Genomic DNA, 21168 nt, shown 5'->3' with positions numbered 1-21168 from the left:
CTCCTTCTACCAGGGCTGAAGATCCTACAGCTCTGAAAGCCATTCCTGCTCCACGGGACTCATGGACCCAGCCCTCAAATTTTTCCAGCCGCTCACAGTGTGGCAGAGCAGAGTTTCAGAAGTCATATTGATTTTGCCCCAGGAGCCCAAAAATCCTGTAACTTCCAGGAACAGGCTCCTTTCCTGGATGCAGGAAAACTGTACTGAGAGCCATCTTTTCCTACTGGTACCCACACAACATGGCTGAGGCTGGAAACACAGCAATGCCAACCCTATGCAGCTCACAACTGCTGGGGAGCATGAGGAAGCTGAGGCTGCTGGTATTTTTCAATAGTATTTAAATTACAACTTCATAACCTGCAGTTCTGGGAATTTCTGAGCAAAAGACTGTAAAAATACATAAACCACACAACATGCACTCTACTATTAGGCTGGAGTCTGCAAATCTAAGGACTCACTATCCCAAATAAAAATATTTTTATTATGTGTAAAAGAGGATTCAAACTCTTCATTTAACAGGCCATTTTTTTGTATTTAACTTTTGTTAAAGGTGGACTTACACAGAAGTGTAGGTAGTAAAAAAATTACCTGTTAAAAATTTTGCATTAGATTAGCAGTGTTGAAGTGGAGAAGAGCTCCAGCGCTTCTTCTGCATGTCTAATTCTACATTCTTCCAGCATCTTGATGAATCAGTTATTGGCTAAATTTTCATAGTCAGCATGGATAGGGGTGGTAATCGAGTTACTCACCAGCTAAAGTAAGTGCAAAGAAGAAAATTCATTATGCTGCTCCTTAGCTGTAATTGAGGCTCATCTCCTCATTTGAGGCTCTGTGTGGGTTTAATCATAGAGCTGAACTGGGGAGAAATACCAAAGCTTCTCTGAATCATTTTTTATTTTTGCCCCGGTTCTTTATCGTTAATTACATCAAGACATATCTCCAAGGAGACAAAGAGTGGTGCCATCAGCCTGCTGCTGCTTAGGTCCCCCCAAAACCTTCACTTGTTTTGCTAAGTGCAATATGTCATTGGACGGTCCCTTGGGAGGAAGAAGCAGGCTGCATTTTGCTTGAGATCCTTCTTATTCTGAGTGCAGATTTCCACAGACTGAATAAAAAGATACAGCCTTTTTAGTGCTAACACCAGAGGTGAAGCTGGGAGATCAATCAGCCTTTTCTCAGCTGAAGATGATTGCAGAAACAGTTTTGAACATCAGGAGGGTATTGAGCATTACTTTCCTCCCATGGTGAATGCAATATGTGGAACGTGTGCCTCAGACATCCTTTCCTTTTTCCAGTCTGACTGGGAAAGACCTCCTTGTACTTTTCTCTCCATTAGGCAAGGCCATGATCAGCAACAGGGATGAAGTACCATAGTTCAATAATTTCAAATCAATACTTCTCTACTTGTCTCTGTTCAGAGGAAGCACATTTTTCCCTCCATGGGTGCATAGAGCCTTTATCCAGCTCTCAACCACCCAGACATCTTGTGTCAGTTTTAGGGTTAATTTCCTCCTTTTAGTTTCCTGCCATTATTTCCTCACAGCACCTGGAGTCGACCTTTGACAGTGAATGTGTCTGAAATAGGATTTCCAGAATAAAGGGGTTTTGAAATTTTTTTGCCTGAACCAGTCAATATGAACAGCTACTTGGTAGCTAGAAAGGGGTTTTTTTCCTCTCCTTCCAAACTTTTGCCCTTCAGTTCTTGCATAGCCACTGGGCCTGGCGGTTCCACTTCAGGGGATCTTCTGAGAATCACGCCTTTGTCCACAATCAGGTCAAAAGTCAAATTACAGAAAATTTTAGGGAACTGCATGGTCCTGAAACTGTTGTTTCAGACATGTCCAGGTTGCTTAACTCCAGAAACGAAACATTTGATGGTTCAGAACTGAAACAACTTGTTTTTAGTTTGAACTGAATGAAAGCCTCTGAGTTCCTCTCAGTTTGACGTCAGCCTGTGCCCTCTCTCTTGTGCTGTGGTGTCTCATGAGGGCTCTTGCTTGCCCATAGCCGTGTCTGACCAGCTGAGCTGCACACACGCCTAGCACACAGCAATCACACTCCTGTGTCTCTCCACTGGAGATGGGAATGCCCCTTTCACCAATTTGCTCATGATCATACACACCTGTAATGGAAGGCATTCTCCCAGAAAAGGGACTTTGGAAATGTGACCCAAAGGACTGCAGCAGGAATCTCATCTTGTCCTGGAAGCCCCTGGGAGACCCTGAAAAATGCAAGACTGAGGAAACCAACCAGCTAGCATCACCTGAAGCTGTGCCAAAAGAAGCAAGCCCACTTATTTCACTTTACTCTTGCAAGGACTGGAGCTGCCTCCTGGACATGGTGATACTCACTTCCCAACTTTCAGCCTCCTAGATCTGGAGAAGCAGCTTGAAGTGTGATGCTCCACATCTGTTCTGGCTGTCCTACCCACAAAACCAGCTGTTTCCTTCTGCCCAGTGAGTGCTGGAGGGTTGAGGACAACCTAGGCATGGGGCAAAAGCAGAACCAGGAACTGTGACCACTGTTCCAGGCAAAGGTCTCAGATGTTTGCATGGCCAGTGTCTGCAATGGTTTAATTCAGCCCTGTTTGTGTGGCTTTGTGAGCACTGAAGCAGCAAGAGTCCCAATGTTTAACTACTGTTATTTATTAGGCAGAATACTGCCCAGTCCTGAGCCTGAACTCTCCAAACTGAAGCCCAATATATACAGTCCATCTTGCCTCTCTCCAAACAGCATCCAGCATCAATCACAGCACTGTAAATTGTTTATACAAAACTGCAGACATCATAACTTATTAAATAACTCTCTTGTCGGTCAGATAAGTAAATATTTCGAAAGACTGCGAACATCATGGCAAGCTGGAACTGCCCAGACCAGCTCCAAATGGATCCAAGTTAACAGGGGACCATATTTGCCTTGCCTTTGATGTCCCTGCTCCAAATTGGGCTGAGAAGGGATCTGAAAACAAGCCTCCCTAAGGGAAGCTTATGCAGTTTTAAAGATGCTCAACCTTCTGTAGAGATTGAGCATCAGGAAGAAGAATGTGGAAAGATTTTGCAAAGAAACTATCTTCCTGAAGCAGTAAATTTGAACTTGTGGGAGTCAGACCCTCCCCCTCCTTCTCCATGTCCTCCTCTTTAAACCCAAACAAATTAAATGGATGCCAAAAAGTCTCTGCTGCAGAAGGGGTTGAGGGTTCGTTCCTTGGGCCGTAGCTGGAGATTGCAGGGGGGATTTCTCTCACTGTTGGTGGCAGCACCTTCACACAACCACCTCTTCTTGCAGGCAGCCATCCCAGGAGCTTTGGCTGTCAGGAGGGGAATGGTGCTGGCACTGACTCCCACAGCTCCACCGCCTGCCCATGGTAAGTCTCCGTGCTTTTGCAAACAGACCATGGCTATCTGCTGCTATCGGAAACATGTTGTTCCATGAGATATTTGTTTCCAATCATTTCCAACAATTATTTGGGATCTTTTTCCTTTCAAGTTCACTGAGTTTTACCAGTTCACCTCCTTTTCAAAGGGATTGTGTTATATGCAGGAATGTGGAGTTGAAAGGACCTGAATTTTTGTAACAGGAATTTGTTTTGGAAGCAAGCGAGTTGGAAGGAGAGGAAACGGGCAGCCCACCAAGGGCTTCAGCAGGATTATCCCACCCTTTCAGCAAGCTACAGCCAGGGCAACACATGAGTTGGGGCTGAGCCTGCTTCTAGTGGGGATAGAGACAGACAAACTGCTCTTACCAGCAGTTTAATACAGCACAGGATCCAGTCATGTCACTTGAAACTCATCTGAAAAATCCCCGCAGGCACAGACCTCACTCATGTGAATCATAGAATCATAGAATATCCTGAGTTGGAAAGGACCCCCAAAGATCACTGAGCCCAACTGTGGCAGCCACTACGATGTAGGAAAGCTCCAGCTGGGAGAAGCTGGCTCTAGGCTGCTGCTCTTGGGTCACCGGGGTGCTGAGGAGGGCACTCATGCACACAGCCCCCTGCCAAAGGCCAGGCACACAGTCCATTATCAGATGAAAACTCATGGACTTGAGTCCAGCCTGGTGCTGAATCAGTGACTCAGCTGTGTGTTTGGCATTTACTTGTTTGGTGCCTGACTGGCACCTCCTGGCCTGCATTTTCTCAAAAAAGATTTTAATTCTTAGTCTTTTGAGATACTTCAACACCTCCCATTGCTGGTGCATCTGGGTAGTTTTCTTAAAATATATGTTTCATTGCACTGTGCATATCACTTATTTAATGTCAGAGGCATGTGTGAGGTTGTCCATGTTTGCAAAAACTCAGGGGTTTCATCCCAGAGCTAAATCAAATGCTGCCAACACAGCACAGTGCAGACATAAATAAAACATAGGTTGTAGAGACCAACTGTCAGTGGTTCTCAGCTCCTCAAATATCCATTCCTGTTTGTGCACAACCATACTTACTGGCACTCCTGCCTCAATATATTCAGTATAAATTTACAATTGATTTAGAAAACAGCTTAAGAAAAAGAAAAAACAACAAAAGTGTAATTTCTTACACAAGTGGGTGCATGTGGATGGGAGATGGGAAAGGGGTGCAGAGGTAACACTGACCTGGTGGCATACAGGGCAGCATGGAATGCTGTCAATACAGTCAATACGTTCCTGCCCCACAGGTGCAGGGAGGTTTCACACATTGGAGTAAATGTTTCCTAATTCCTAGACACACATGATAGAAAAGAACAGCATGCATAAGGAAACATTCTGGTAACCTGCCAGGAAGAAAGGTGTTATTTTTCAAAAGAGAGCTGGAGACACTCCAGCTCTGGGTTCATATCCAGCTCTAGCCTCCAGCCACGAATACGAACCTGCACTAATGCAGACACTGCCAAAGAGTCACCACTCCTGTGGGCTGTGTGCCACACATAGCTGTGTGGCATTGCTTACGTGGTTGTCACTGAGCGGGGTGTCCCTGTGTGCTGCATGTACCTGTGGGCATTACAGGGGGAGTGCCCTCCCACACCTGGAGCCCCAAGCCCTGGGACTCACTCACACTCTGCAGGACCCCACAGTCCCACAGCCCAGCTCAGCTCTGTCCCTTTCCCTCTGCTGGGGCTGTGGGTGATCCATCTGTTCCACCAAGCTCTGCCAGCCCTGGGTACATCCCCTGCTGTCATCTGAGGAGGTGATGTGTTGGTAACGCTGCTGCTCGAGGCTTTGCTGCAAGATGAAGGTACTGTGCAGCTGCCTCTGTGCTAGTGCTCCTATTGACCAGCACCTACAGCAGGAAGTTTGCAGTGGGGGTAAATTTGCCCTTAAATAAGTGCATTTCTTTTCCTATCTTCATTGCAACATGTCACTGTTTTTTCAACCATTAGTGATTTTTTCCCCTCTCTCTTAACATTGTCTCTGATTTCTGTGTCATGAGGGGGAGTATTGTCAGATCGCATTCTCATGATGGGAGAGGCAGAAAATCCGTTCTGTATATCATGTGACCTTGGCTTGCAACTCCACAAAGGATTTCTTCAAGCCCTGCTCATTATCTCGTTTTATACTTTAAAGAAAAGCAAAAACGCTGGTGACAAATGGCCTCGTTTATCACATTTAATTGACTGGCTATTCTTTTAAGCCTCTGAAACACACTTTGGGCCAAAGCACTGGAAAAAGAACATGCCATTTACTCTGGTGTGCTGCCAGGTCACATTAAAAAATGTTCAGGAGGTGTTTTCTAGATCAGTACACGGAGAGGGAGTAAGGATGTGCACTCTCACCACAGCACACTTCCCTCCTGGTTTCTAGCAACCATGACAGTGTCAGCCCTTTCACAAGCAAGTAGCAGAAATTAGCAGAAATGAGAATTTCGAGTGAAACTGTTGTGGGAAGGGTGAAACCGCTAAAAAGTTGTATGTGAAAGGTGTCAATACTTCCTGCTGACTAAGGGAGTGCCTAGAATGGGACTGTGGGGGTCTCCCAGAACTAACAACAGAACTAACCAACATTCTCAGTGACAGCTTAGGCAATGTGAAAATTAGTAAGGTGCTTGTTGCAGCTATGGCAGGTGTTGTGCTGATTGTAGGTTGCTGGAATGACAATTGGAAATAGGGATTGAGAACCCCAAAGATGCAGTTGGGGGGATGAGTGCTCAGCTTTCCCCAGGCTCCCCGAGAGGCTGGCACTGTGTGTGGGCTGCTGCTCAGCCCCAAAGGCCCACGGCTTGTGATGGGTCAGGGGCTGCCCTAATGGGTACCTGTAACGTCATACTCTTGCAAACAAAACCCCAAACATCACTGTAAACTACACAGATAGAAACACAGCCTGTAAGACATCTCTCTTCCCTCAGTTCAGCTCCCCTTGCTAGTGTGAGACTTCACCTAAAGAGTTTTCTTATGGAAGGAGATTCCTCAAAAGGGTGTATATGGGTATGTGCAGGAAGGTGGGCAAAAGAAACTGGGTTTGATTGAAGAACAGAAATCTGAGAAAAAAATGCTTTCAAGCACATAAAGGGCTGATCAACAAGAAAATTAATAAACTGGTCTCTGTCCCTGCTGCAGATATCAGCCACATGCTAAAATTTCAGTCAGGGTGTGTACTGGGTCTGGCTGGGAGGGAGTTAAGAAAGACTTAATACAGATTTAAGGAATGTTTTTAATAGTAAGAGTAGTAAAACACTGAAATACTTAGTCTCAGGAGACTGTGGAGGTTCTGTTATTAAAGGTTTTTCAGAACAGGTTATACAGACATCTGTAAGGATTCACCTAGGCATGGGATGGAATGATGGACTGGAGCCAGCCTGAGTCCCTGGGGACCCTTTGCATGAAATTTTCATCACATTAATGTGAACACAAGACCCTTCTTATAGAGTACTTACTAAAGACACTACCCTGGTTTTTCACAAATCCCTCCAAAAAGGTTTCACTCTCTACTGAGCCTGTCTCCAGTTTTGAGATGGAAATGTTTTGACTCCTTTCCCCAACCCACTCTGAGACAAAGGGGCCAATGAATCCCAGAGTCACAGAAATCTTCTCTCCCCTCCTGTCCTCTCATAGCCTGGGACCCCCGAGATGGAAAAGGCAGGGGAAGGACCCTTGTTCCAAGCGGCGCTGGAGTCTTGTGCCCTGGGAGAGCCATTCCACATTCCTGCTCCTTCCCATGGCAGCACACACGGGATACCCCCAAGCCCAGTGCCACCCCACAGCTGCTCACCCCCGAGGACACCAAGGACCTTCACAGCCCCAGACCACCCCCACTGACCACAGGGGGACCCAGCATTGCATCCTGAGTGAAAGACTGACACAAATCCCACTGTCCTGATTAGCCACCCATCTAATCCCCGTGATGTCAGCAGGGTTTTGCCTGGCAGGATTTGGCCCAAGGCCAAAGAGCTCTGGCTTTCATAGTCCTGGCTCTGGCTGCTGGTAGCAGGAGGAGGCTGCAGGTGGGAACCTGCAGGAGGAGCCTGAGCTGGTGTTTTAGACAGCCAGCAAGATTGACTGCCAAGTTTTGTTCATCTTTGTGGGAAAGGTGTTTCATGAAGAATGCAAAATAATCCTACCATGCAGTTCATCTTCAACTACACAGCACATACATATATGTATATGGGCATGGGTTTGATTATATCTATGTGTATATATATATAGTAAGTATACTGTTTTCATGTGTTTTACAAGCACAGTTTCAGGGGATAAGACAAGGTCATGTGTGGTGGGGGGAGGAAAGGAAGAGATGGAAGGAGAGGAAACTGCTATTGTACACAGCAGCTCTTTTCTAACCTCCATTTTTTACACTGATGGAATGCACCCAGTGACTGTTTCTACTATTTAAGGAAAAAGGTTCCTATACAAAATCCTGTGGTTTTGAAGTGATCCTTTTATAGGCATAAAAAGATTTTTCCATATCCCTCTGTTTGATTTCTTTTCTTTTACTCAGACCTAGCTACTCAAATAGATATTTGCAGAATATCATGCACTGGAATCAGACACTTCATTCCTATTCTTGGTACTGGAGATCAAATATCCCACCAATTTACCACATAAAGCCATGGGGATGCAAACTGAAGTCAGTTTAGCTGTAGAGCAGTGCAAGAGAGAGTTGAATTTCATCCGGCACCCATCCCAAGGGACTTTGTGCTGGCAATGACCCATCACAGAATTGAACGTGCTGTATGTTTCACAGCAGGTTTGCCTCTCTCAGGCTTCTCACTGGTGGTGAATATTAATGGTGTTTGTAGTATCATGATTTGGAATAAGAATAACTATATGTTAACCTTGAGTTAATAACACAGGGGTTTAGGCTGCATATCCTAAACAATAGTTGGATGCAGCGCTCAGCCTGCACCTGGAGCAGGGACCTGAACACTCATTGCACATGTCCCAGAAGTGGGAAATGTGGCATTCACATCTGCTCATGCCCAAAACGTGGTGGGCCCGTCCTGGACAGTGAGGTGCTGGCAGTGATGTGTGAGGGGCTGTGGTGTGGAGTGTCTGGGCTGTGGCTGTGGGCTCTCCTGGGGGAAACTCATGTAGGCAGCACACATCACGTGCAGGGTATCAGCTGGGATACACAGCCCAAGGGCAGATGCTGGACTGCTTGGCCCAGCTAAAATCCTGGGATGTGAAGCAGCAAAGCAAACCCTAGAGATTTACAAGCAAGTCCTGAGACACCTAAGGGTTCCCTGTCTCTCTCTTCAGGCCACAGTGTCCTCGGGGGCATCTGGGCACAAGGGCCAAGCTGGGGATCCGAAAGCAGCACCACACAGCTCTGTGCTTTGTAAGGACCAGCACAATCTTTAATTTGGTACTCAAGCCTATACAGTCATATGCTGTGCTGGAGGTAGATTTTCTGCATAAAACTACAAGCCAAGGGAGTTATGGAGCTCCAGTAGCTCACTGCCAGATGTCTGTTATCTCATCACATACATATGCTTCACAATGATGCTGGAGCTAATGCTTCCCTCCACCGCCACAGAGACGTGCCTGGTACCACCAGTTTGTGCCGACATAAATAACAACCTGTCCAAGCATCTCCCCTGCAAGTGCTGGGGGAAGGGGCAAGGACATATATTCCAGATGGAAATACAACCAGGGGTTGTGCCCTTGGTGGCTTTGAGTTATGTAATTTTATCTCAGTGCAACATGAGAGGAAGCGATTCCTCCACACAGTGCATAGTATTTGGCTGCCTGCTCTCTTACTTTTTTATGAATGTAGGAGGACTGGTAATAGGGACGATGACAAAACTACAGCAAAGCAGCTGAAACCTCAGTATATCATAAAAAAAATTAACCTTCTTGTGGCTCCCCCTTGACAGATGAGATATGCTCACTCATCCCTGCCTTAAAGTTATGTAAATCTCTGACTTCAGAGGAATAAATTTTGATTTACTCCCACACTGAATGAGTGGGAAATGCTAAAGCTGAATTTTGGATCAGTGGTACAGGTCTCAACTCTACAGGTTTTGAGGACTTTCAATTCAAAATCATCTTTTTGCTGTATATGAGGTCACCACAGAAAATTATGTGCTCCACATATACTTCCAGCTCATCTAGAAGGAACAAGTAAGGCCAGGCTGAAGATATATAGACAGAATGGGGATGAAAAACTAAGTGATGTCTGCCCACAGAGGGACAAACTCGTGGCACCCTCCCAAGTTGTGGGTGGTCTATTGTGCATTGCTCTAGTCAATGAGAACATTACACTCATACATGCAAACCTAATTTGAAAAAACAGTATTTAAACAAACAACGAATGTATTGTAACCTCATAATTCATACCCACTGAACCTCGGCTCTGTACTCCAGCACATAGTAGCCTTCTTAAATCCTGCAATTTGATTTTAGAAAAGGAATGCTGTGGGCGTTGAGTTAGTGTAGAAGTACACAAGACCATTGATGACTCTGTTTTCATCTACTCAGAGCATAAGGCAAGTAGGTGATTTATTTTTATTGGCACTGCTGGCAGATAAGCTTCCACTATTACAAAGCTGTCATAGGCTGGGTTGGCTCGGCTGTCAGTCAGAGCACGCCCAGCAGAAAACCCAATTCAGCAATGACATCCTCCTCAAGGATGTGCTGTGGAGGAAGGCTCTGATCCCTGCTTCTCCCATGGCACTCGGAAATAGCCAGGAGTGTTCTGAGTCAGCAAAGGGCCTGGACTGTTGTTGGTTTTTGTAAATGTTGCAGCACATCACGGAACGTCGCAACTTTGCTACAACTGAATGAAAAATGTTCCAATTCAAACAGCAACTGAACCCTGAAACTGAAAAATAGAAATCCTTTACAAAGATGCCAAGATCTGGTGCCACCAACACCTCTTACAGACCAGCAAGAGTGAGGGCAAGAAGAGCAAGCTGGGGCATTTTCACTTGGCTGTTGCTCTCCTGGCTTCTACAAAAAGCTGTGATCACCTGGACTCTGGAATTAAGAAGACAAACTTTTGATGGATATTCCCACTCTTGCCAAGTTGTAGCTAATTTATCCAGATCCTACTCTTTCCTTGAAGGAGACCTTGATTGTCATGCAAATGACATTTTCGCCCCATTCATCTGAGATCTCAGGAGGGGAAAGGAATTTTTTTAAATTAAAGATTGAGGTCTAACAAGTAAAAAGACCATGAATAAAAATGGATGATGAGAGCTGAATATCAGATTATATTAACAGCTCTGCAGAATTGCTCCATGGCTTTAAATTTCTGTGCTGTGGGTTTTGTGTGTCTCCACAGAAGTACTCACACTTCTTGGACAATGGCAGCCTACTCTGTACTCACTTCTACTGTGGAAACAAAGCAGCTCTCCTGCAGCTTCAAGGCCAACAACAAAGACATCACAAAGAATGGCAAATCACAGCTCCATATGCACATGCACATTCTTTGAGCAGGTCTGAAAGCATCTGCAGTGGAGAGCAGAGCTACTCAGACTTTTGCGACTGAAAAATTTTATTTCCAGAACTAGAATTTCATCACTGTTTTTCTTTAAGTCACTTGTTGCACAAAAAAAGTTGCTTTTGAACAAGTATTTTGCAGTGTATTTTTAAAAGACAGTTGTAATTTAGGTCTACAGTTTTTGAAAAACAAAATACCTTAAGAAATTTGAATGTCATTTGTCCATCTTTAGTACCAGGTGCATAACAATTCAAAAAATATTAAAGGGTATTCTTCGTATTTTAGGGGTCTCTTCACCTTGTTTGTCCATCTCTCTTGTACCCCCAAAGGCTCGGCCACTCCTGCCTTTCCTTCCTTACTGAACCTGTTCACCAGAGCAGCCCCAGGACCTCAACACCACCATCACTGGTGCATTCTGCATTTTGGAGAGGGGTGACCATCCCCCTGTGCCTGCCGTGCAGGGGAGGAGCTGCACCCTGGGCCACCCACGGGACCTGATGGGACATCCCAGGTCAGACCCTCAGCCATGTGCTGTATCCAGGGCTGCTCCTGTGCTCCTTCTCCCAGGTTCTCAGCCAGAGCTTTGCAAAGGTCTGAGTTTCCTCTAGCTAGAAGCTGGGCATGCTGCTTTCCTTGATGAAATCTGTTTGGAAACGGTGAAGATCTGAGGGCTCCCTCAGCCGGAAAATCAGATTTGGCTTACCTGAATGTCAGGTCAGCTGAGCTGGAGTTAATAAACAGCTGGGGATGAAGAGGGACAAACAGTGATGGAGTGGCTTCTGGGAGCCTGTCAGATTGGTTTCCTGCAGGGTCTGGCCTTTGGTGCTGCCTCAGCCGCTGCCTTGAGCCCCCCTGCCCTGCCAGCAGCCTGTGCTCGCCTGGCCAAGGGGCAGCTGGTGCGGGACAGAGCCAGCTCCTCACGTGTCCCAAACCCACGGGGGCTTCATGGCCTTGGAACACCTCTGGCTATAGCAGAGCCACACGCCGCCTGTGCAGATGGTCTGACAGCACAAGCCTCCTCTTGGTGGGAAATGCAGCTAGATAATCCAACTTGTTACTTGTCCCTGTCAGTCAGTGGGCCAGGCCCCACTGCTGCTGGGATTCCAGACTCTGGGGACAGGAAAACGGGCTGTCCCTGTTCAGCGTACCTGCATCCCTAACCACACAGGCAAGGCCCTCTAAAAATGTCCGCAGAGGTGGAACAAAGTGGATTATGCAAGGAAACCTTTCTATACAGTAGCTCTAAAGATGCTGAACTGCTTGAGGAGTGTTCCTGCTCTGTATGCCCACCTCCCCAGTGAACCCCACACATCCTCTTCCCCTGGCATGTCCTGCCCAGTATGGAATCTGAGCACCCCCACACTGAGCTCAGAGCTTCTTTCCAGGGTGGAAGAAAAAGGCAGACTCCTCCCATGTGCCGTGGGTTGCTTCTAGGACTGCTTGCACAGGCAGGGCTGTGCCCACACTGTCAGGAAGCTGTGCAGGGAGATATCTTGCTTAAGAAGAGGGGACAAAGGCAAAGACAAAAAAAAATGCAGAAAACTGCTGAAAATGTGACTCCTGGTTACCATGGCTGTAATCCTCCTCTCTACACCTCTATGCTGCAGCTGAAAGAAAAGTGGTTCAAGGCAGCCACAGGCTCTGCCATGGGGATTTCATGGTCTTCAGACAACATGGGATGACAGCAGGTGTTGCAAGGGGCGTCTCCAGGCACACACTGGTTATGACAGTGCCCCTTCCCACAGATGTTTTGGGGCCCTGGCATGCCTGGATTTGGACCCCTTCTCCTTCCAAGGCATGGGTGCCCCTAGAGCAGGGACCACCCCACTGCATCCTCTGCCCCTCCTTTTGGGCATCTCACCACAAAATGGACACAGTGGGAAGGCCCTGCTGGAGGTCCTCTGGGGATTCAGATCACCAGCCCTTACCCTGTTTGCTCATCTCCTCCTAGTCAAAAATGAGATTATTCTCTTCAGCTGCCAGAGGCTGAAAATAAAAATGAGTCAGATCTGATTTTGTATCACTGCAGTCAGACTTTCTGTGCTGTGCAGGGGAAACAAAGAAAGGTGAAATCCCTGTAGGGAAAGATTTGCAAAATTCTGCGGGAAATTGGTATTACAGATAATTGTTTCCTGCTGAGGGGATATAACAGAACTTTGCAGAAAAGCTGCCCTTTTCAGCAATATCCACTGCAGCGTACCCAGGCACAAAAGTCTGTCTCTAGCATAAATATGCTCCACTGCACATTTTCCTCCTGCACCTGATATTGAGTACTGGTTAATTCCACTGGGATTTCCTTTAAAGAGACATCATAGTGTAAATGAAAAAGCTGTTAAATTACAAATGAGGTGAAATGGTGGGTGCTCTGGCCTCTGGAGCATCAAGACTTTGATTCTTAATGGTAGCTGTTGAGACTTAGCAGTTGAAAATGTGAAGGAAAATTATTGACTATCAGAACAAAATCCCCACTCCTGGGCAGGTTCATGCTGCCAGAAGGCACTTTTTTCATGTTTGGCTGAGCATAAAAAAAGACAATTATGAGCAGCTTCTTCTTTGTATCTAATTACCAGCATTTTGAGAGTATGTCCTTTTTTTCTCCCTGTTGAAGGTGCCCCGTTAAAATAAGTCAGAATTAATTTAAAAAAAAAATTACAATTAAACTAGTTATAACTTTCATCATTGTATACAATGATGGATATGCTTATATATATATTTAAAAAAACCCCAAAACTGTTTTTCCTCTAAGCCACCATTGGTGGGCTACTCTGAGCTACAGTACTGTTAATTGTGGATGGGAGAGTGGGTCCTCAGACAAGCTCCTCTATTCTTCCACTGATCTTACCAAAGCAGAATGATGGCACTTGCTGAAGCAGATAATGCCATCCATTGAACAAAGCCCTCTTGCTCAGCTCTCTCTGACAGCTCTAAAGTTGAAGCAGCAGAATCTTTGACCAGACAAAAGAAAACTTCTGCTTATAATTATCACAATAGGACCAAAACCAAGAGCAGTGTGACTGTTTTATTAATAGCGTGCTTTGCTGCTCCCAACCTTTGCAAAATCTGTATCTGGCTCTCCAAAAATATTACTACTTGGACCTATTTCATATGGATCAAGAAGGATGAAGACATTCCTGAAAGCTTGCTTGCCAGCTCTGCTGTTCTGCCAGCAGCAGTAACTTGAGAAGGAATCATGGCCCCTTTGAAATACGGATCACAGCAGGGCCAGAGGATGGGGCCCAGACAGACACACATGGATGGACAGATCTACAGGAGATTCATTTTCTGTCCCACAGTAGCTCTCATCTTCCCTCTTCTGCTGCTCTGCGGTTTTCCTGCTGAGGACACATGTAGGCAGAGAAGACACCAAATCTCATCCTTGAAATCTTTTCAGAAACATGCTTCCACATTCTCCTGATTGTGGGAAGAGGTGCCAACTGCAGAAGGCTGGAGCAGGAAGTGGCTCAGATCTCATGTTTTCCTTACACATCTCAGTAATAGCTTTTTGAAGAACTAGAGCATTTTTGCAGAACTGAAGGGTGCTGATGGCATCTGGTTTAACATGATAAACTTTTCTTGTCATCCCAAATTTACTGGCTAGCAGATCAGCTCATCTGTTAGATGGGTATAGTGGCTCCCTGACATCATCAGGGGTGAATGTGTTGCATCGATTAAGCCTTTTACAGCCCAGCTTGGATTTAGGTAAAGAACAGTAACTGAAGGGCTTAATGAGGAAAACAGCCTGTGCATGTAGAGCTCTACCTGAGATTTATATTTGAAAAGTGCAAGTGTCTGTCACACAGAGCCCTAACTGCTTTATCAGACAAGAGGAGAAACCTGGCAAAGCGTAATGGTCTCATGGCAAGGCATGTGAATGCTGTCAAGATGTCAGAGCACCCAAACATAGTGCAGCAAGGGATGCTGCCATCCCAAATAACCAGTTCCCAGCACTGGGAACTGTGCCTCAGTTTGTCATCTACTCAGAGCTTTCTTGGAAGTAAATGGCTTTTTCAAGAGCAAGGTGAATAAGCTGTAATAGAAGAGCTCACTGCCTGTAAGTCACTGCAGTTTGATAACCAGTTTTCTGCAACTATTTTGAGCTCTGTCTTGAGAAAAGAGGCACATGGACAGATATACTCTGCAATGTAATAGAGAAGTTGGTTATTGGAGGAATTTTGTAGCTTGTTAGGAATGCCTTTAAGCTATTCTTGTATAGATTTCTATTGATAGGTGACAGTATGAGTGGATTTGAGCCCTGGCATCCCATGACCCATCCAGACTCCACACAAGCAGCAGATGCCAGACCTGACTCCACCATTCCCTTTTAGGCCACCAGTAGCAAGAACAGTGGAGGAGAAATCCCTATTTTCTGTGAAAGGTATCTTGATCACCTCTACTGTGGAGTTAGAGAGTGGGAGGAGGAGAGTGTTACATGGGGGAAACATACTCAAGCCAGCCTAGTGGCTGCCTCCTCCCTCATCAGCATAAAATCACCCTTGTGCTCTTCTCTTCATGACCCTCTGGCTGCAAAGAGCCCCACAGTGGCTATAACAGCTTGAAAAACCAACATTAGCCACAGTTTGAGCAAGAGCAGCTGTGGCTGCTGAATTTGAGCTCTGGCACATCCACAGAGTGTCTGAGTATCCCAAACACAGCCACCTCATCTGCAGGGCTGGACAGCACAGACAGAGCAGACAGGCTCTGGTGGCCAAGCCCAGTCAAGATTTAGCACCTAGAGTCAACCTTCTGCAGAAGTCCAGGTTTTTAAAGAGGTTCAGGGAAGGGGTATACAAAGGGGGGAACCTAAGTCCTTAGGCAGCTGTGAATCACTGTCTTGGATTTAGGCACCTAAGTGCTTTTTTGGACTTCATCCCAAACACTTCATTGAGTGAGTGTTGCATTAACAACAGCCCAGTCAGAGGATAAGCAGCAACAGAAATGCTCCAAGTGCTATTTCAATGCATCCTGGAATGCGAACAAATGATGGCTGCAGAAACAGCTGTACTGGGTTATGGTGTCATTGCCCCAAGCTGTTTCCTTCACTTGTACAAGGAAACACACCTCAGCAGAACTTCCTTCACTGCAAAACCTTAAGCCCAGTGCAGTCCAGAAATCCATCCAGGCTGGAACCACTGACTTGGTGTTGAAATGGGCGTGCAGGTCCCACTATCCATACATCTGACTTTGTTAGAGGGGAAGGTGGATCCTGGCAGGTAGAGAACAGCATCTTAAAGGTATTGTTAGTTCTGCAGAGATTTGTTTGTCTCTATTTTCAAATATGCAGTGGCCACTTGTAAGGGCCCAACAACTTTTGCAACTCACTCTTCAGCTTCCCTTCTGAAATATGTAAGTAACATTGTTACTACGTGGTTAGTGGTGCTGCTCATGACCAGTAAGTTCATGCTCAATAGAAGGACAACAGAGGCTGATGGGAATAAAAAAGATAGGGCTGTGTGTGCCATTTTTCATGTTAGGCAAGTATACTCTGACTTTGGAGGGAACACGTTCAGGTGAACGCTGCCTGCAGGGCACAACAAAAGATGGAGCTGAAGTAAGAAGATTCAGTTCTATTTTAACTTTCCCCTTGGAGTGGATGCAGCTTGACTTCTCTGATGTAGGCTGCCTGGCTGTAAGTGGCACATGGAGGGGAGGGTTTAATCTCCTTTCAAACAGCCGCTTATTCAGAGGCTGCTGGCTGCTTTTCTCCCAGAGCGCTCCAGAGCTTGAACAAAGGATCTCCTTCCAGGTTCAGATCTTTGTCAGGTGAAGGCAGAACTTGTGAGGTCTCACACCTAGACAGGGGAATATGGGACCCCCACAGCAGGGACTTGCCTGAGGGGGTGGCTGGGTTTGGGCACAGTGGCAATGCAATTAAAAAGTGCGTGTGGTGTAAATGTCCCATAGCTCCCTGGTCTTTAAACAGCCTGTCTCCTCTAAGGGATGCCTGCATGATGCTTCTCTATCACAGTGCTGCAATATGCCCAAATGGCAGGGGTGAAGCTTGATCCAGGGATGGAAAGGATATGATAAATAAGGCTTCAGTGGTGTCTGTTTCTCATCTGAAGTACAGAAAATATGGTGAGGTAGAAGTGTAATTTCCACAGATGAGTCTGGAAGTCCTTCAGTGATTGGGGGCTGCATAAATTGTGCATAAGGTAACAGAACAAACCCACCTAGTAAAATGCACATGGAATGCCTTTTGATTAATCTGAATGAGGCTTTGCTAAAAATAATCTTCTATTATTTTGGTGCTTAGTTCCATTTTCTCTCTGGGGAAGGAAGGAAGGAAGGATGGAAGGAAGGAAGGAAGGAAGGAAGGAAGGAAGGAAGGAAGGAAGGAAATAGAACAATTCACAGCTTCAATTCACAGCTTGATTAGGAAAGTCTTCTGGTAAGAGTTTGCATTTCTCTGCCTTACAAGAAAGATTTTTTTTTTGTAATATCAGTATAAACTTGAACAACATAATGAATAGATTTCAATGACTTTAAAATCAAAATGAAGCCTGGTACATGCTGACATTCTGGTGCTGCAATTCTTTGCACAGTTGCTGTAACTTAAATGTTGTCAAGCAAAACTGTGTTTCCATAAAGCTGCTCAGATAAGTTCTTGGTACCAGTACTTTTCCAAAAAAGTATCTCCTTTCCTATCTCTTCAAAAAGCAATTCCAATGGAGAGTATATAAGAAATGGGGATGACAGAATCTGCAGAAGTGCGTGTAAAAGAATAAGAATGCAAGTAAGAGTTAAATTCAATACTAAAATATACCTGCACAGGGCAAGTTCATTGCTGTGGGGCTGAAACATATCCCCACTCACTGTGTTAAACCTGTCTACAAGCAGGTAGAAAGGAAGGGAAGCAGCTTGGAAGGCTGACTCTGTACAGCAAGGATGCTCTGCACTGCTGTATTTTTCTTTTTCTGGTTTTCCGCATGAAGCAGAGGTGGGTCTGTTCCACCCCCACAGATAACAGGACACTCCCTGTGTGATTTCATAGCATAGCCAGGCATTTGGAAAAGATTTTCCTATGAAGAATGGATTTAGTCATAATCCTTTGACCCCACAGCCCATCCGAGAGGGCCGTGGCACGTCGCTGTTCCCTGATAAGGATTCCCGCGCCGCCTCTCCGCTCCCGTGGCGGTGAGCTGCTCGGGGTGGGAGCACGTCCCTGGCCTCCCTCCAGAGCCCTGGGATCTGTGCAATCTCCAGTGTCAAGATGTGTTTGGATACGGGAAGGCGCGACACTGCTCTGTATCAGGCAGATAACAGGAGCATCCCCTCGCCCCAGGAGGCAGATGCCTGGTGCGGGTGTTGAGCGGCCAAGGCCCGTCTGTCCGTCTGTGGGCTTTCTGCTCTTTAACCCTGCATGACAGTCACGTCTTCAAGGGGCTGTGTCTTGGAAGATAAACATAGCTTTCCTGGTTCAAAAATTACAAGCCATTCTCCTATTTTTTTTCTTTAACCGAGGAAGACTGTAATTTCAGCTTTTTTGGGAGAGGCTCTCTGTGGGAATGCGCTGACATGAAGGGGTCTTGCAAACTCTTGTTGAACTTTTTCAGTGCTCCCATTACAAACAAGCCTTTCTTCACTCTCTGCCCTTGCTACTGTGCAAAAATTCTTTTATTTAAAAAACCCAAACAACCTACTGTAAATAGCTTTCTCCCCTTGATCTCACAAAACCAGCTCACGTAGATCCACTGGAGGGAGGCAGTATTTCAGGAAGGGCAGTGCTGCCTTTTGAAACTTAAGATTTGAAAACTTATTTTACCACAGCTAAAAGCTGAAATCGTTCAAATAGCTATTAATTCAGTCCTTATGGACCTAATGGGAAGTATGACACAAAGCATTTATAAAAAGAGAGTTTTTATTGTGTACTAAAACACAGTTTCAAGGATGCTCTCCTCTCCCGGGGGAATCTGCACTCCCCAGGGAAGGGCTCGCTGCAGAGGCTCCACCATGACTGGTACCCAAAGCATGGCAAGTGCTGGGGGAAGGAAGCCACTCACAGCATTTATCTCCAGCCTCCTGGAGGCAAGCAAGAGGAATATCATGGCAAGGGCAGGCCCACAGCCCAGGGCCACTGATCCAGCTGCCCCTCCTGCTGTGTGCCCTTGCCAGCTCAGGTGCCTCAGCACCTCTGAGTCTCTCTGTATGGCAGTGACTGGGCTTGGGAGAAGGGAGTAACCTGCTCCAAGGCAGCTTTCCTTTATCTTCCTAATAATTACAGTCTGACCAAAGTTTTGAAGACTAAAACCTTTCCAGACTATTTCTTGATATTTACTGCTGTAGCTATAGGTTCTTCTGCCATCAGTTTATATTTTCTTTTGTTTCTAATAAACCCCAGGTTTTCAGTTGCCTCTTAATAGCCTAGACATATCAGTGTAGATAAATAAGAATGATTTTATCTGTATTGTATTTGCCATTTTCCAGCTTATTGTTTATACATATATGTTCAGGAAAGGGAGGACACATTCCCAAAAGACCTCTCTGGTTTCTACATTACTTCACATACCTTTATCACTCTGGCCCTTGTGCTTCTCCTCCCCTAGGTTCTCCACTATTTCAGAGTCTCTTCTCCCAAATAAAGACCTGCTCAGCACCCATTATGTATTTGCAAGTTAAACTATCTGTATTAGTAAGAATATCATTGCAGCTGTTTTGAAAATGAAGTTGATACTTTTCTTTTTCCCTCAAGTAAATTTGAAATTTATTTAATGAAAAAGGCAAAGAATTTTTAGCTAAAGCCTGTGGGCAATCTCAGTTTATTTTCTGTCTTCACTGTAACCCCAACAGGTCAGTATCTGAACTTGACACAGTGAATCTGGAGTCACAGCAGGATGGTGCTGAGCTGTAGCCAGATGTTTGATGGGAGGACAGGGTGGAACCCACTGCTTGACTAGACTTACACTGGACATGACCTGGTGGCTGCTGAGCACTCACAACTTAATGTGAGGTGGGCATTTCCACAGGCATCATCAACACATTGTGGTAGCTCATGAGTTCTGACCAAAGGCTGCTCTTCTTTCAGCTTATTTGAAGTCCGTTTTCCTCATGCTCTAGTCTGCACAATGATGTTAATGAGATCCACAGCTCCTACTAATTTCTTCTTCTTACAGAAATCAAGCAAAAATGTGTACTTGGAAAAAGACCTTTTCCCAGCTGCACGTCTCACTTCCCAGTGTCTGTAGGTCTTCTCTCCTTATCAAGTGAAGCTCACATCTCTTGCAGGAAAGCCAATGTGGCAGTCACAGCTAAGCCTCCATGTGTAGCTTCATGGAGATGGATGGAGCTGCCATAACATCTGTACTGTACCACTCTGTACCCTGGTACATAATGAATATATACTGTCAAATCTATAGTACATTATTAAGTGAATGTAGGAATTAGTCTTCTCTGAAGTAGAAAGCATGCAAATTTTAAACTAAGAAAAGTAGGATAGATCCAACACCAACATGCCTTGCTACTGCATAACTTCTCTCCTTTTATCTTCCCCTACTCTTCCTCCCCTCAACACCTTGCTGAGAGGCCAGCTGGAGCTTCTAATCCTTCTCAAGAGCTTTTCAGCTGAATGACTGTACAAATATTTTGGTCAAGAAACACCCCTGAAAAACAAGGCTTAACTGTTCTGTTCCTCAGCTGGGTGACAGGGCAATTACTGTGATAACTTCCCATTTCTCTTGGGTGTTATGATGAGAAACTCATTAGTTATTTTCTGAGTACCCTGAGCCAAGTCCTTGAATGAAAGAGCTGTAAGGATTGTTTTAACAATATTTAGCACTTCAAAAGTTTTGGAAGCACTACCTAATTTTCCCAAATGTAAACCAGCTAAATTCTGCAGGGTAATTTGTGTGCCACACCCCTCAGCCTTTTCGTCAGTCTTCACAATGTTCAGGAACTCACACGATATGGGTGTACGCTTCCTCCGTGTTAACTAGTCTGTTATTTTTAGCTTTTTGCCCCCATTTTTTTCCTCCCTCCAGCACACTTTCGGGTGTCATACTTTAGGACTTCAAGGTACATCTGACAGACCTGATATCTTAGTCCTTGCACTTAAAGGAAAATACTCTCCACCAGTGTGCTATTTCTGCTCCCCAGCAGCCTGTGGCCCAACGCCTTGCACAGACAGCAATTGCTGTGAACTAAATCATCTTTGCAGAATGGTCACCACCTGGCACCATGAACTATTTCCCTCTATTCAATACACACCCACCCCTTCTGCTCTTTTGGGATGCCTAGGAAGCAATAAAGCAGTTCAAGAAAAGGACCTGAATACCAAGTCAAAGTATAGCTAAAGAAGCACTAGAGAACTGGCAAATGAAAACCTCC

The sequence above is a fragment of the Pyrgilauda ruficollis genome, unplaced genomic scaffold (genome assembly GCF_017590135.1).
Source record: "Pyrgilauda ruficollis isolate IOZ18807 unplaced genomic scaffold, ASM1759013v1 scaffold12, whole genome shotgun sequence".
In the NCBI taxonomy this organism is placed as follows: Eukaryota; Metazoa; Chordata; class Aves; order Passeriformes; family Passeridae; genus Pyrgilauda; species Pyrgilauda ruficollis.
The sequence above is the reverse complement of the archived record's forward strand: the minus strand, read 5'-3'. Positions refer to the sequence as shown.